The 14,990-nt window shown below is 44.5% G+C and overlaps 1 protein-coding gene across 5 annotated transcripts in view; it reads left to right on the top strand.

Moving 5' to 3' along the window:
• Positions 1–14,990, top strand: part of LOC129814952 (voltage-dependent calcium channel subunit alpha-2/delta-2-like) — a 264,188-nt gene that overhangs the window by 130,295 nt on the left and 118,903 nt on the right. The gene's annotated exons all lie outside the window — the stretch shown is intronic.

The following is a 14,990-nucleotide window of genomic DNA, read 5'->3' as shown; positions in this document are numbered from 1 at the left end:
AAATGAAGACAGTGCCGAAGAAAGAAACGTTTATTTCTAAAACAGAGGCAGACAAATGACAGGTCAAAGGCAGGCAGGGGTCAATAATCCAGAGAGGGTGCAAAGGGTCCAGAAGGGCAGGCAGTCTCAGGGTCAGGGCAGGCAGGGGCCAGTAATCCAGAGAGGGTGCAAAAGGTCCAGAACGGCAGGCAGTCTCAGGGTCAGGGCAGGCAGGGGTCAATAATCCAGAGAGGGTGCAAAGGGTCCAGAAGGGCAGGCAGTCTCAGGGTCAGGGCAGGCAGGGGTCAATAATCCAGAGAGGGTGCAAAGGGTCCAGAAGGGCAGGCAGTCTCAGGGTCAGGGCAGGCAGGGGCCAGTAATCCAGAGAGGGTGCAAAGGGTCCAGAAGGGCAGGCAGTCTCAGGGTCAGGAGACAAAGGGCTTTGAGACATGGGTTTAACTCTGGACACATGAAAGGTGGGATGTATATGAAGGGTACGGCGCAACAGAAGACGAACAGCAGAGGGGCTAATGATTTTGGAGATGGGGAAACAGGCCGATAAACCGGGGGGAGAGTTTGCAGGATTCCACCCAGAGGGGCAGATCCCGGGTGGCCTGCCATACCTTCTGCCCGAGACGATACCGGGGTGCCGGGGTCCGGTGGCGATCCGCTTGTCGTCGATACCTGGAGGTGGTCTTGAGGAGGGCCGACCGGGCTTTCGTCCACATACGACAACAGCGGCGGACAAACATCTGGGCAGAAGGTATGCTGACCTCTTCTTCCTGCTCAGGGAAGAGTGGAGGCTAAAACCCCAGGGAACACTCAAAGGGTGATAGGCCTGTGGCAGAGCAGGGAAGGGTGTTGCGTGCGTATTCGACCCACACAAGCTGCTGGCTCAGGGTGGTGGGGTTGGCGGAGACCAGGCAGAGCAGAGTAATCTTGAGGTGCACGTTGGCTCGCGCGGCGGCAGTGAAGTGGCCCGGACCTTACTGTTTGTGTTCGGTATGATTCTCATTCAGAGGCAGCTGTCAATCGTTGTCCCTGATTGAGAATCATACTTAGGCAGCCTGGGTTTCACGTGTGTGTTGTGGGTGTTTGTTTCCGTGTTTGTATTCGTGCCACACAGGACTGTTGTCGGTTGTATTCATTTTTGTTATTTTGTTTCATGTTAGTGTTCAGTTTCGATTTAATAAATTATCATGAGCACTACCCACTCTGCGTGTTGGTCCGATCCATGCTCCTCCTCGTCTGAGGAGGAGAACGACTATGATGACCGTTACATGAATATTTAGGCTACCTCTAACTTCCATCATGTGCACATTCAGATAGCCTTGTCCATCTGGCCCACTATCCCCTCGTATACCTTACCTGGCAACATTGATATTGTGGCAGATCGTAACCAATGCCAGTAATAATTAACCATAGAGGCTATAAAGCCTTAGCTACAGGTTAAACAATTTACAGCTCAGATTGTCTCCCCATCATAACCGTGAAGGGGGGTTTCCTTGAAAAGGGGAGAATTTGAGCATTACAACAATGTTCAACAAATAGCATTAGTTTTCCCGAAGGAAAAGAGCAACCACAACTCGCATTTACGGACCATGGTCCGAGAGCACAAAGCAGATGAACGCAACACAGATGAATGCGCACACATGGGAAAATAGCGCTTCTTTTGTGATCAAAGGAAAAATTGCCTACATGAGAGAGAGAGTTAACATTGTTTCTAGTTGAGGTTAGTTGCAAGTCAAGTGTCCTGGCTTCGCATCAGTTTAAAAGATTGACAAGTGACTGAAGTGACCACCTGGGAGCTGTGAGGGAGAGCCGGGCAGATCAGCTCAATCAGACCACACGACTGAAAGATACCAATGCATTGCATGAAATATTGTACATGTTTAGGATTTGACCAAACAGATGAAAAGGAGCTTCATATTCAATTAAATGACTAATATGAAAAGTAATTCGTAATATTTATCGTTTTTTTTTTTTCAGGGCATCTTGTTTTGTTATCGTCATAGTTTTAGTCAGGAAAAATAGGTAGTTCACAAGTATTTTTTGTCATAGTTATTGTTGACAAAATTAATACTGTCATGAAAAATATCAGAAAAGAATTCCACGATAAGTGGTCGGTTTGGTCGGTTTGGAAGTGGTCGGTTTGGTCGGTGTCGATCATTTTCAGTTCATCATCCCTGCTCTAATTTTAAGGTCTGAATGCCCAAGGTATTTAAGGAAAAGGTTTTATTTACAGTGACAGACACTGGTTAAAAGTAGAGATAAATGTTTGGGTTTCAATGTGTGGTTTCATTGGTGCCTCCTGTCCTTGAGGAAGGTTTCTGTCTGATTTGAATCTGTGAAGATGTGTGAAGCCTTGTGAAGGACAGTGAGGCCTCTGATGGAAATGATTACAGGGCCGAAAATAACAGGTTTCTTTCGGCCAGCACTGATTGTTGATTGGCCACTCTCAGTCAGCCTGCGAAGAGGGGGCGGCGGCTCCCCGGCCCTCTTACGGACTTAGAAATGACAGAGAAATGGAAGACCTGTATCCAGTTGTCGTGAAGAAAATGGAACCGTGAAGCTGTTTCTCTGGATAAGTGGTGTTCTAATGTCAGACAGAGGTGCAATGTGAAGATGACGTGATTGGCTGGTGCAGGTCCAGATGCGCGGTAAGGTGGCCTGGCGATTGGTCACTCTTGCCTGGCGATGTTGTGGACTGTGCCAGGCTGGTAGATGGAGAATTGCATTGCCTCCTTTTAGAGCCCCACCTGCTCCCTATAATAACGTTAATATTGTTACGCTCTTTTTTATCTTATTTGTCTTTATTTTGTGTTAGAGCGTCTCCTTCCTGTGCTGATCGGATTGGGGCTTGTTTGGTGGCGTTGGTATGTGTGTCGTGTTGGATAGGCCTTTATCTGGCAGTGTGTCCATGCAATGTGGCGATGCTATCGGGGCTAAAGCCGGCTCCTCAATGGAGCCCTGTCAGCCAACAATGGGGAGCTGCATTACCCAGAGTGCAGTGGGACAAAGCTTCTCCTTATCACAGGATTGGAATATTCACAGACTGATTTAACTGCTTTTTACGAAAGGGATCTGACAGCCACTGAAAGAGAGCAACAGAGGGAGAGGAGGGAAAGCGAGGGGGAGGGAGAGAGAGGTATGGATGGGATGGAGATAGTAGCAGGATGTGAGTTCGGGTAACTCCAGCTGTTGAGAGAAAGGCAGTGGAAGAGATAAAAAGAGAGAGAGAGAGAGAGAGAGAGAGAGAGAGAGAGAGAGAGAGAGAGAGAGAGAGAGAGAGGAGAGAGAGAGGAGAGAGAGAGGAGAGAGAGAGAGAGAGAGAGAGAGGAGAGAGAGAGAGGAGAGGAGAGAGAGAGAGAGAGAGAGAGAGAGAGAGAGAGAGAGAGAGAGAGAGAGAGAGATCAAAGAACTAAAAGGATGCTTAGAGGAAATAGGTGCATTAAGACAAGCATTAAAAGAAGGGAAGTCTGCATTAATGTGCATATGGATTAAGACAGGCCACTGTAACATGTAAGAGGCATAGCACATTGATCCGATTTTTGGTAGTATAATGGACAATAATGGAGACCCAAAATTATCTGTTTTTCTCAGTCCTTTTTTCTTTTCCCTCTCTAGTGCCTCTATCTGTTGATCTGCAGACTAATACTTCCACACAGGGCCTTTGAAGGGAATGTGCAGTTAGAGAATGCCTGGCTTTTTGTGTGGAGAGATGCAGGACATTGATGTGATGCACATGGAGAATGCTGAATTTGCACTGTGTATTTGAGCTTTAATCTTAGGGCATATTTGTTTATTGGCATACAAATGAACATCTGCATGGAGCTACAGTATGTGTGGACGCCATCGTCTCAGCAGCTCCCTAATCGCTTAAAAGCCCAGAAACAGCCAGCATGCCAATGAGAAAGCCGCGCCCTAGGCCTCCCTCCCGCCCTCACAGCTCACCATAGAATGTTTTGTCACCCTCAGCAACCCTGCTTCCCACCGGCTATGCAGCTAACTCTCTCTCTCTCTCTCTCTCTGTGTCTCTCTTTCGCAAAAACCTACAGTGTCAAATACAAATGTAGTGGTTGAAGCGTTTCAATTACCCATTTAAACAAATGGCGCATTAATACATTGGCAACAACCTGTATGCCCTCCTCCCTATCTATTTCTTGTCTCCTTGCCATGGTGAAACATGCACTCCTGTAGACCTGAAATAATTGGATGGTGAAACTTGCCAGCCAACCAGAAAGGCAAATCGAAGCAATTGAGGCATTCTTGAAAGTCAGGACAATCCTTGTCCTGCAAACAAACATACATTTATAGTAAAAGAAGAAGGGCAAGCAGTAGGCATTTACAATTAAATGTGAAGTGGCGCTTTATAGTTACGTGATGACATCACTTGCCCTGCGTACTTTCCCATTTATTCGGCAATCATCATTTCAAAAACACAATTTCCATCATAATGTGTCCACCCCTGTTGAATGGATAAAATGTTGTCTATCTTTAGAAAATGTCTCCTATAGCTGCCATTTCCATTACACATGTTGCAATGATAAATCTGGTTCTATGGAAACCTGCTCTCTCTCTCTCTCTCTCTCTCTCTCTCTCCTCACTCTCTCTCTCTCTCTCTCTCTCTCTCTCTCTCTCTCTCTCTCTCTCTCTCTCTCTCTCTCTTTCTCCATAGTACAATATAACGTCCACTTAGCCTGGAGGAGGAAACTACTTTCCAGTAGCTAGGTTTCCAACCAATTGGTGACAGATTTTCATGCGAGTTTTCTCAAATCCGCATAAAAACAATATGCGCATTTTCCCACCAGAGATGTGTTTCCATGAAATTGACTTGTTGCAGATTAAAGCCTGTCCGTGATGACGGTAGTGAACATGCACATATATTTTGCGGTTAAATTCCTATGTACCGAATAAATAAAAAATACATGTTAAATGGGTTTCCGTCGCATTTTCAACTCTACTGATGGTTTACTTTATATAGCGAGTGTGCCTACTCTGGTATTGGCACGTGCGCTCTAGCCAACAGGGTGCAGATTGCGGCTGTTGGCTAGAGCGCACATATAGCCTATATTCTGAGATTATTATGGACAAAAGAGCGATATTATTTGTATTTGTCCAACGACAGACAAGCATCGATGAATATGTTACCAGAATAAGACCCTCAATATTTATTGGAAAGGAGCATCAAGCTCATCACCTTGCACTTTCACCACCCTGTGAAGTTCACCATTTATCTAATCTATACCATAATAAACGTCATGCTTTTCCGACGAGTCGTAGTGGGAGGAACACACAACACACAATGTCATTGCGTGACTCAACATTTACTTCGGTATGGTGGTTAATATATCAATATTTGCGCATAAAATTACTTCCATAATAACATTTTACCGACACAAAATACCCCACCTTGTCTAGCGTATTTATTTGTTTCGACATATGGAAAGTTTACCGATAAATGTTCTGTTTCCATCGGGAAGGTCATTACATTTTTTTATCCGTCTTGCACTTCACTCTCATAAAAATGTTGGATGGAAACCTAGTTATTGGTACTGATCCGATGATAAAGGCAGTGAATATGAGTACTCACCGGGGATATACACTCACGGGGATATGGCAGATGCTCTCAGCTGTTGCCTGTGTCATTCCGGTGCTGAGGTTACTGCAGCCCCCCCCCCCCCCCCCCCCCCGATAAATTAAAATGTGAACAAATTATTAAAACATTTTTAACTCCTGTGTGAATGGATACTTTTTTCGTCTGTATGTCCCACTCTTAAATGTCCACCCTGTTAGGCAGAATTATAGTGAAAATGTACCAAATAGCACATTTTTTACATATGTTGAATAGAAAAGTTTTTTTTTTTCTTCATGTGTTGACCATTATGCTAGCTCAATTTAACCTCCACATTTCCATCATGTTAAATTCCAGCCTTTTAGGATAATGCACCTAAGTTTGAAAATGCACCACATTTTTTGGGGTCCTTTGTCTGATAGAATACAACAAAAAGTTATGAGGTCCAAAAGGCTGACCCGGCTACTGTTCGCTCAATTGGAAGTTGAGAATTCTGATAAATAGAGACAGATTTGAGTATTTTCTTTGTGTTCTCTTGTCAGCAATAGCCATTTGCTTTCTAAACAGTTTTAAATAGGCTTAGGCCTATTTAACTGCTTTTCACTATCCACTGCAAATCAACAATCAGCTATTTGGCACGCTATTTACGCCACTCGCTGACCAAATAGCAAATTTTTAAAAGAAGCTAACGATCCTCTCTGGCCAAATCATGCTCTCTGGTGTAGTGTTTTGAATGATTTATATTTTTTTATGTATAGGCACGAGTATTTCTATAGCTAATTTTGGCAAATTTAATTACATTTACTTTAGTGGAAGCTTATCTTCCCCTTGCCTATTGGACGCACTGCCTATGCCGACATCAATGTGAAAGTAACGGTGCATAAAAAAGGCTTACAAGGCAGAGTTCAGATGCCGACATCAAATTCAAAGCAATCGGCGCACTGCCTCAACGGCTGACCGTCAAAGCAAACACCTGTATGTCACTGTCTCTGCTCTCCGAGAGAAAGGTGTGCAGGCTGGCAGCATCTAGTTCTAGTTCAGAGCAAAGCTCCGCATGGTCCTAAAGCCAGCTAGCCGACCAACACGCTAAACAGACCGTTGCATTTTAATCGAGATTGGAATGATTTTAGTCAACATTTTTTGTAGCCTACACTCTTAGAAAAAAAGGTGCTAAGTAGAACCATACAGGGTTCTTCGGTTTGTCCCCATAGGGAAACCCTTTTTGGTGCTGGGTAGAACCCTTTGCGGAGTTTTTAAAAATCTAAAACCATCTATGTTGGGTCCTTCATAGAACCCCCTGTATATGATTCTACCTATAACCCTCTATGAAGGGTTCTACCAAGAACCATTTTATCTTTGGAGGGTTCTTCCTAGAACCCTCTATGAACTGTTCCACCAGTCTTATTAGCCTTTAAAATTGTATTATTTATGACAATTCATTAAATATATCATAAGGCCTTTCTTTGAGGGCATAGTTATACCCTAACACAGTGGTGTTAGGAATCTCCTGGTTTACAGGCCAAATCAGGCCTGCAAGTCACTTTCTGCTGGCTTACAAAGTGATGTGTAATTCCCATTGGAATCCAGCCAGAGTTAGGATAGCCAACAAGTGGAATTGTTAATCACCCGCAACCTGTATTTAGAACCCTTATTGGCTTCCAAATAATCCTCCTTGCTTTCCAACGAATCATCGAAGAACCCTTTCTTCCAAAAACATTTCTTAGGATGTTAAAGGTTGCCTTACAAAGAACCCAAAAAGGGGTTTTCTGATCAAAACAGTTCCTGGTAGAACTCCATCACGCCGCAAAGAACCCTTCTGGTACCCTTTTTTCTAAGAGTGTACTTTTACATTTTTGGTCTTGAGCTAGGGTATTGAGCCTGCCATAATCAACTGACGCCCCTGTATGGAAATATATTTTTTAACATATCCTTCACACTGATATTAAGGCTTATTGTACATTTCGTTATGGCTGAGCCATTGACATGACAAACCCTGTCAATAAGCAAGATTCAATTCACTATAGGGCCTAAAATGAGTGTGAATAATTTTAATCATATTCTGATCAAAATGAAACAACTTGTTTTAAAAAAGCTATGTCTAAATATATAGAACTACAGGCAACATAATTTCTCCCCGTAGAAATAGAATATTTAAGGCAACACAGAAAACGTTGGGCTTTACACACATTACAACTTTTCACAGTAGCTGGATAAAAATCCAAATATAATGTTTTATAAACATAATGGAACCATCTTACAGATCGCATTCACGTTAATGCAGAAATAACGCCCAGCTCCTAAATTGCATGAGAGCTGGACGTTCTCGTCATAAAGCCAGGAAGGGGAATCATTCTTAGAAATTTGTTTTTTAATCAAATTAAACGATAAACAAGAAGGGGAAAAAATTAACAGCTACAATATTTCTAAATAGCTCGAATTGACATGATAAAAAGACACTGTTGAACGAGGGCGCCAGGCTGACCTTCATTACGCACACCTGTCACCATCATTACGCGCAGCAGCGCTCATTGGACTCACCTGGACTCCTTCCCTTTGTTGATCGCCCCGTCTATAACGGTCTTCTCCCCCGTTCGTTCCCTGTGGCTGCATTAATGTCGTTATGTGTTCATGTAAAGACGCTGTCCTGTCCTGTTCCACGTCATTGCCATTAAATGTTCACTCCCTGTACCTGCTTCTCGTCTCTACCAGCGTCGATCCTTACAGTTATAGCCTATATGCTTGGTTTTTAATCATATGAAACGGGAAACAAGCAATTGTTACGGGAAAATAAATTCGAAATAATATGGTCACCAGCTTCATCTCATCTCACGTTTCATGATGGGCATATGGACATGTAGCGTACTGTACATGGAGGAGTTTTTACATATGTTCAAATCGAGAGCTGGCTAAAATAATGTAGGCCTACACGATACATAGATAAAAAGGGGATGTCCGCTCACTGTTTTGCTGCTCCCAAACTTGATTTTTTCCCCAAACTTGTCTCATTAACCTTTATTGATATGCTTGGATACTTGGCAGACGCATTGGGCAGCTATATGCTTGTTTTTTTATCAAATGAAACCAAATGGAAAAACATTATTTTTTCTGTTTATTAATACAAGGGTTAGCGGAACAAAAAGCACATCTCCTCTCTCGCTCACAAAATCAATGCCATTACCAACCGCATTACCGCTAAAACCTGCTTTTCGTTGGTCTTAAATCTCCCGATATGCGCTGCATGGAATTGTCACTTTTGCGTTTGTTTTCAAGGACAGACCTCAGATATTGCAACCCCTCCCACCTCAGCGCAAGCGAGCTGATATTAGACAGGTAACGGTAGCTAGCGAGCTGGTATTAGACAGGTAACGGTAGCTAGCGAGCTGATATTAGACAGGTAACGGTAGCTAGCGAGCTGATATTAGACAGGTAACGGTAGCTAGCGAGCTGATATTAGACAGGTAACGGTAGCTAGCGAGCTGATATTAGACAGATAACGGTAGCTAGCGAGCTGATATTAGACAGGTAACGGTAGCTAGCGAGCTGATATTAGACAGGTAACGGTAGCTAGCGAGCTGATATTAGACAGGTAACGGTAGCTAGCGAACTGATATTAGACAGGTAACGGTAGCTAGCGAGCTGATATTAGACAGGTAACGGTAGCTAGCGAGCTGATATTAGACAGGTAACGGTAGCTAGCGAACTGATATTAGACAGGTAACGGTAGCTAGCGAGCTGATATTAGACAGGTAACGGTAGCTAGCGAGCTGATATTAGACAAGTAACGGTAGCTAGCGAGCTGATATTAGACAGGTAACGGTAGCTAGCGAGCTTCCGTACATCACAGTGTTCCACACACTTGACCTTATTTTAGCTCCCAAAGTAGTAATATTAATACAATCGTAAAGCACAATTTATCCCCTTTTTTAGCAAAATCATTGACGAGACATTCATGCTGCCCGTCTCTGCATGTTGAAGAAAGCAATGGAGCTCCGCCAAGTCTTTTTAAAAATGGTGGAGGGGGAATTGAAGTCTACTGAGTGATAGTGAATTGGGAAGATATGTTGTGTGGGGAAATGGCTTTTTTCACCCGATTTGTTCAACTTATCACCTCTAAAATGTAAATTAAACACTATAATGAGTTTATATAATGTCTCATTATATACTTATTTGAAGGTTTGTGTTGAATTTGAATAGGGTAAACTGTGGCTGTCACGGCTTTTTAGAGTCATGATGGCTCGCAGTGATGACGCGAAAAATTTACTATTGATTGAATTAACTTTTGATGAACTCACGAGTAATTAACTTCACACTCACCATTGATAATTTCTTGTTTTTAATCTACGAGAGAAGCGCTACCCCTGGTGGAAAGACGCTGTACAGCACAGAATGAGTTGCATAATGCATGCTGTACGTTACATTGTGACGTGTCACCGCGTCAGAGGGGTCCGTTTCTTTCAACTTTTCTCCTATACTATTGGTCCATTACCATGTAAATGAACGCTTGAATAGAAACGTAGTTCACACCCCAGATTTTGATGCCAACCCAGTCACTACAGTCCCATAAGTTTTCATTGCAGCCTTGTTTGAATGTCGCGGTTACGCAAAATGCGTATGGAACACGGTTAGCTACCAGTAAATTGCTGAATCTGGTGCATGCGGTGGAAAATGCCAGAGCACCAGTTTTTAAATGCTGAAATTGTAAACTAGCATGGGTTTGGCACTTGCACCGCCATAGCAGTAGCCGAAATTAGAGCCCCTAGTCTCCCCAATGAAATGACATGTCAGTCAATTACTTTACATGTTTTGATGTTAAGTCCCTTATATGGGGGGCTTTGACTGGTTCTGGGCCGGTTCCGACGGAGATTTTGGTGTAAAGAGCGCTCTGTGATAGTCGTAGGGTCCAGTGCCTTATAGTGCCAGAAAGCCCCATCTGTCTGCTCTCTGCTACCACTCTCTCAGTGGGGCTGACTTGGTGTCAGGTTTCATACCCCACATTTGCACAGGAAGTGATGTGTCACATTTTCTGGCATATCCAGACAAATAATCAATTGAATCTACCTCTGAGCGATGAGCCCAGCCTGGGAGACGGCATACGAAAATGGGCAGTCTAGCGAATCCAACAGTGGTGGTTACTTCTCCCGGTGATATTCTCAGACGGATTTAGAGCTCTCAATATGAAAAAAAACAACAACAAAGTAATTGTATAGAATTGAAACAAGACCACTTTCTCTTGGTCACAGATGGAGAAAAACACGTTGTGCTCAAAGCTGAGGCTGTAACGAGTCTGCGCACATGTGAACGGTGTCTCTGCGCCGCTCGGTGGACGTTGAGAAGAAAAGTATCTGTCGTCAATATCAAATGGTGCCAATATTCTACTGTCACTAAGGATGATCATATTTATTTTACAGTTATAAGAAAAGTGAAATCTTGTAGTAAGTCATTTATAATTTGTTTGTTACTATATTTAGAGAGCATTTCAGTCATTTCAAGCCCTGTTGCTTTTGTTGAATAGGAAAATCAACAATCATATACGGTTTTTCATATTTTCATAATATTTGTACTAGAGCCGCTTATAGACCGAGGCAGAGATGGATAGAGACAAAGAGTGATTGGAGCAGAGGCAGGAAGATAAAGACAACCGAGAAGCTGTATATACCTTCCAAACAGGTCGGCTTTACATAAGCAGGTCCTTTCTGCAGACCTATCACATTGGCTTACTGTTCTGGCAGGTCCTTCCTGAAAAGTCAGCAGAGTATATGTGTGTTCGTGCGTGTGTGTGTGTGTGTGTGTGTGTGTGTGTGTGTGTGTGTGTGTGTGTGTGTGTGTGTGTGTGTGTGTGTGTGTGTGTGTGTGTGTGTGTGTGTGTGTGTGTGTGTGTGTGTGTGTGTGTGTGTGTGTGTGTGTGTGAATAGCAGAAAAGGAAATCCTTTGTTGTGTTTGATATAATGCCAGGTTCCATAAAGGATCCTGGTGCTAGGGATGATTGCTGGAGTACCATGGTCTGGAAAGCACCCACAGTTTCTGTTCAATGAGTTGTCATAATTGTGTGTGTGTGTTCAAGTTCAAATTGTATTATCACATGCTCAAGTACAGTGAAATGTTAACTTGCTTGCTCTACCGAACCGTGCAGTAATCAATATCAAAATAGTAAAACAATATAGAATAAAGAAAACACAAGAAATACGAGAGGAAGCTATATACAGGGTCCGTGCCAGTATCACATTTTCAATAGGCAGGGATAGTGGAGCAGTTTGAGGTAGATATGTACTGTACATGTACGCAGGGGATTAGGAGAAAGTGCAAGATAAATAATAATAATAATAATAAACAGTATGGCAGCAGCAGCATACATGCTGTGTGTGTGTGTGTGTGTGTGTGTGTGTGTGTGTGTGTGTGTGTGTGTGTGTGTGTGTGTGTGTGTGTGTGTGTGTGTGTGTGTGTGTGTATGTGTGAGGATGTTAGTGTGTGTGTGTGTGTGTGTGTGTGTGTGTGTGTGTGTGTGTGTGTGTGTGTGTGTGTGTGTGTGTGTGTGTGTGTGTGTGTGTGTGTTTAATATTACCATATTAATCTACAGCACCTGCCTTTACATAGAACCTGGCATGATGTTTATTTGTTATTATTTACTCACATATGCTCTATGGTTTGTTATTATTTACTCACATATACTCTATGGTTTGTTATTATTTACTCACATGTGCTCTATGATTTGTTATTATTTACTCACATATCCTCTATGGTTTGTTATTATTTACTCACATATGCTCTATGGTTTGTTATTATTTACTCACATATGCTCTATGGTTTGTTATTATTTACTCTCATGTGCTCTATGGTTTGTTATTATTTACTCACATATGCTCTATGGTTTGTTATTATTTACTCACATATGCTCTATGGTTTGTTATTATTTACTCACATATGCTCTATGGTTTGTTATTATTTACTCACATATGCTCTATGGTTTGTTATTATTTACTCACATATGCTCTATGGTTTGTTATAAGCCCTGTTTTGTTCTGTTGTTTGTACTTATTGTAGGGGATAGACACGAAAATATCCCCCATATGAGACTTCTCAGATGTAGAATTAGATATAAAATTCATTAATAGTCGTTTGTTCCAGTTAATGATAGTGGATAAGAGAAACAATAGAGGTTCATTCAGGGGGACATGTTCAGGCAGACAGACGGGCAGACATACAGCAGTGGACATGGTGAGGAAACACACAAAGTCACATTGTAATCTAGAGCAAAGGGGACCGTTTCTATAGCAACAGTGGGCATCTAACCTGCCACTGCACTACATTCGCTCAAATCTGAAATTGGGAGAGAAGGCTGGTTTTGAGGGGAGGGAGATGGGGAAAGATGAAGATAGGACAGGGAGGGCGGAGAGGAGGAGGAGAGATTAAGGAGAGGGTGGAGAAAAGAAGAAGATTGAGATAAGGGTGAGGAGGCGGGAGGGGCTGGGGATGATCACATGACCTTAGTGTTTGTATTCTGTTGGAAATGTGTTGGTCCACTCCAGCAAGATAGATTCCATTTACTGATACCATTTCGTTTTTGTGTGAATGCTGCGTGTGTGTGGGAGTGTGTGTGCATGAATTTGTGCGCATGTGTGCTGGCGTGGCGTTCTACGAGAGTGTGCCGTGTGCGTGCGTCTGTGTGTGTGTGTTTATACTGGGAGAGAGTAATTGCTGGCAGTGTGCTTTATTAAATGTGTGTTTAACCCAGGCCCTGGGCCCTCAGAGACCCGGGACCAGCCACGCCAGATGGCCATTCAGCCTAGGGGGATCTGACGTGCCACAGTGGCCTAGGACGCCGCTCGATGTGCGGGCGTGTGCGCGTGTGTGTGTAATGTACATTTTGCTGTATGAAGAGCTCACGAGTCTCTCGCTCTCGTTGTGAGATAATATGACTAATAGGACATGAACCCAGTTACGCAGAGGAACAGTCTAGCGCCGTGGGTTAATCACCAAAATATACAACACATGAAGTCATTGGAACATGTACAACGAACGGTGGCACGTCGACGCACGAGCACAGAGGACCTCCCATGCTCGTTACAATACAAGCACTCTACATGCTGTAGGAGACCTGTATAAACACGGATCAATCCCACCGCCATCACTAGAGACACAACAACTCTGCTGCCTGCCTCCCTGCCTGCTATTTTTAGCTCCGACTGCACCCCTCCGCCCCTTAACCCCCCCCCCCCAACCCCCTCGGCACTCTGCGCTCCCTGTGCGCCCCTTAAACCCCCCCCTCCAACCCCCTCGGCACTCTGCGCTCCCTGTGCGCCCCTTAAACCCCCCCCCCAACCCCCTCGGCACTCTGCGCTCCCTGTGCGCCCCTTAAACCCCCCCGCCCACCACCCAGCCCAACCTGCTTACGCTCATATTTGCTTTCCACATCCACCACCCGCATCTTTACTACTGTCTATTCATGTCTTCCTGTTTACATCCCTCAACTACCCTGGCTCCACCTCCTTCCCTCATCCTCTCTCCTTTTTCCCCTGCCCACCCACATCATGTATGTCTGCTGAGTAGAGAGAGGAGGCAGGGTCAGTGTGTTCTGGTACTGGAGGATCACAGGTCTCAGTCTGTCTGAAGGGAGAAGACTACTCCCTGCTCCCCTGTCCGGAGGCCTCTGTCGTTCCCTTCCTTCCCTGCTCCCCTGTCCGGAGACCTCTGTCGTTCCCTTCCGTCCCTGCTCCCCTGTCCGGAGGCCTCTCTCGCTCCCTTCCTTCCCTGCTCCCCTGTCCGGAGGCCTCTGTCGCTCCCTTCCTACCCTGCTCCCCTGTCCGGAGGCCTCTGTCGCTCCCTTCCTACCCTGCTCCCCTGTCCGGAGGCCTCTGTCGCTCCCAAGGACATGAGCTGTGTCCAGACAAGGCCTGTCTCATGTTTAGTGTCAATAGGAGTTTGAGTCAGGCTGTGTCTTTCTGTCTGTGTGGGTTGTTTGGGACTGAGCTGAGCCGGTCTTAGCTGCCTGATGACTGACTCCCTGATTAGTGCTGGAGGTCAGCCTGGGCTCTGGTCATGGTCACATGGGGTCTGGGGTGTCTCAAAGAGAGAGAGAGAGAGAGAGAGAGAGAGAGAGAGAGGGAGAGAGAGAGAGAGAGTGGAAGAGAGAGAGAGTGGGAGAGAGTGGAATAGAGAGAGAGTTGAATATAGAGAGAATCGAAGAGAGAGAGAGTGGAAGAGACAGAGTGGAAGAGAGAGCGAGAGAAAGTGGAATAGAGAGAGTGGGTGACTGCAAGAGGAAAAGACAGTGGTAGAGAGAAAGAGAAGGAGTGAGAGAGCAGTGGGCGGTTGTGGGCATGTGAGTGTGTGTGGAGGGCTCTCTCAGCCAGAGCAGGACCAGAGGTCCTCCACAGGGGGGGAGCCCGAGCAGGACCAGAGCTCCTCCACAGGGGGAGAGCCAGTCACTCCCGTGCCCTTG

This window comes from Salvelinus fontinalis, chromosome 18 (assembly GCF_029448725.1).
Source record: "Salvelinus fontinalis isolate EN_2023a chromosome 18, ASM2944872v1, whole genome shotgun sequence".
Lineage (NCBI taxonomy): Eukaryota > Metazoa > Chordata > Actinopteri > Salmoniformes > Salmonidae > Salvelinus > Salvelinus fontinalis.
The sequence above is the reverse complement of the archived record's forward strand: the minus strand, read 5'-3'. Positions and strand labels throughout refer to the sequence as shown.